This window comes from Odontomachus brunneus, unplaced genomic scaffold, assembly GCF_010583005.1.
Source record: "Odontomachus brunneus isolate Ranch 3 - 2012 unplaced genomic scaffold, Obru_v1 Obru_scaffold_260, whole genome shotgun sequence".
NCBI lineage: Eukaryota > Metazoa > Arthropoda > Insecta > Hymenoptera > Formicidae > Odontomachus > Odontomachus brunneus.
In genome coordinates this window covers 354,501-357,269 of record NW_022639710.1, presented here as the reverse complement: position 1 = coordinate 357,269, position 2,769 = coordinate 354,501, and positions in this window count along the sequence as shown.

The window sequence follows — 2,769 nt, the reverse complement described above, 5'->3', positions numbered from 1 at the left end:
CCATCTGCGAATCGCTGCTGAATCGCAACAAAATCGACCCATTTCTGCAGCGGATGGTGACTGGTGATGAAAAGTGGGTCACTTACGACAACGTCAAGCGAAAACGGTCGTGGTCAAAACGCGGTGAGCTGGCGCAAACAGTGGCCAAGCCAGGATTGACGGTCAGGAAGGCTTTGCTATGTGTTTGGTGGGATTGGCAAAGAATCATCCACTATGAGCTGCTTCCCTACGGCCAAAATCTTAATTCGGACCTGTACTGTCAACAATTGGACCGTCTGAAGGAATCAATCGCCCAGAAGCGGCCAGCTTTGGCCAATAGGAGAGGAATTGTGTTCCATCAGGACAACGCCAGGCCACACATATCGATAGTGACTCGCCAGAAGCGGGAGCTTGGTTGGGAGGTTCTTATGCATCCACCTGATAGTCCGGACCTGGCACCAAGTGATTACCACCTGTTCCTGTCTATGGAGAATGATTTTGCTGGTGAAAAATTCGCCTCAAGAGAAGCTTGTAAAAATCGACTGTCCCAGTTTTTTGCCAATAGAGACAAAGGTTTCTATGAGAGAGGCATAATGGAATTACCTTCAAAATGGCAACAAGTTATCGAACAAAACGGTGCATATTTGACCTAAATCGGATCATTCTAACTATGCTAAATAAAGCCTTCAATTTCATGTAAAAATAATGGATTTCTTTTTACTATATCTTATATATAACCCGACTATGAATATCACCCTGTAATCGAGAAGCATAGTGAAAACCCAGTAAGAAATGACAGGTCAAAAAGACAGCCATTAGACGTCAATGTCGCTTATGGTTGAATTTAATATCCATTTGCGGGAGGGAAATACTTTTAGAGGAGTGAAAATGAGGCAACTTTTATGAATTTTTTTAAAGGAAATAGTTTGTCTTACATTAAAGAAATTTTTTTTAATATTATTTATTAATACTTTTTATTATCACAACGTATTTTTGTTTTTACAAAATTTTTAAAAATGGTGGATTTGTGATACTGTGTTCCGGCAAGGTTGTGGCGCGAGTTATGAAACGGTGTAGGTTTTAGCCTCTGCGGTATTAACCTGAAACAAACACGTATAAATTTTTTTGATTATTAACATTTCCACTGTGCAAATAATAAACGTTACATATTTGCACAGTGGGTTTATACGGTGCGCGAACCTAAGAAAAATGAAAAAAAATTGAAAATTACAAAAATGGTACGTTTTTTTAAAATAAGTTCAAATTTTACGTGAAAACTTTGCTATATTTTGCAATAAAAAATTTTGCTCTTTTTTTAATAATATTTTAAAATATCTTCTTAATATTAATTTGATTATTTAATATTATTTCGGTAACGGTCTTGTCAGCTTTAATATTGCGATTAACATTCATGTCATTTAATCAGGTCTTTAATTAATTGTAATGCGTTCATATTGTAATCCTTGAGTTTTTATTATCACTAAAGAGGATTCATGATTGAGCCGAAACGTCTAATTATTTATATTGATTATTCATGTTCAATAAATATTACACAATTTCCTAACACAAGGAAGGTTTTACCTATATGGTACATAGCACTATTAGTCCTGTGCTTGAACTCGAATTGCCCTTTTTCCTATTTTTTGATTGATATTTTAAAACTTATAAGTTTAAAAATAAGGTAATATTGTTATTTAGATATGTGCAAAGTTTTAACGAGATCGGTCAAATAGTTTTTGAGTTGATCTTACATCAATTTCAAAAATGCAATTTTGAGAAAAACGCGTTTGAAGTTTCGAGAAGTAAAAACTCAATGATTTCAATGACTTACCGGTTAGTCTGCAATTCCAGGATCATACAATAGTGCTTCAGTTTCCTCACAGCTGATTTTCCTCCAAATGTTCTTCTCTACGTGCTTTACGACCCTCCTTGGTCGTTAACGAGTTGCGCCGCTCTTTTCGAATCACTCCGCGCTCATCGATGTTGTCAGCATACGTTTTGCATTGCTTCCCAATGATGATAACTACGGTGTTCATGGTTCGTAAAATAGAAGCATATCCTTCATTAAACAAGCTGGCTGCAATATATCCTGCAATTTCAATAATTTTCAACCCAAAACGCAGGTTCTGCTTTGGAGCGAAGCGCCAAAGAGTAGAAACTTTCGTTAGCATTCTGTGTATGGCTGCCCAAGCATCTTTGGAGTAGATCTTCTTGTGATAGGTCTTCATAGATAGGAAGAACATGCTTCTGTATGTCTGGGTGCAGTGGTACAAAGTGCTCCAAAAGTTCCAAATTTGCTATTAGATGTACAACTTTGCTTCCGTCGTTTTTTTCCGAAATTCGAAGCTTTATTGTAAAAAAACTGGTTATACATTTATGATTCAAAGTATTTTCCATCGCTGGCCACTACTTTCTCCCATCTTTCGGACAGCGTACGAATCCTGCGTCGAAAAAACTGGTCATCTTTTGAGGCGATTCACAAATCGATCCAATTTTTTACTTCTTCATAAGACCGGAAGTACTAGTCAGCCAGGCCGTGTGCTATTGATCGAAACAAGTGATAGTCAGAGGAAGCAACGTCTGGAGAATACGGCGGGTGGGGTAGGACTTCTCATTTCAACGTTTCCAAATAAGTCTTGATCACTTTCGCAACATTGGGTCGAGCATTGTCATGCTGCAAAATCACTTTATCGTTTCTCTCGTTGTATTGCGGCCGTTTGTCTTTCAATGCTCGGCTCAAACACATCAATTGCGTTCGATACCGATCGCCTATGATTGTTTCAGTCGGTT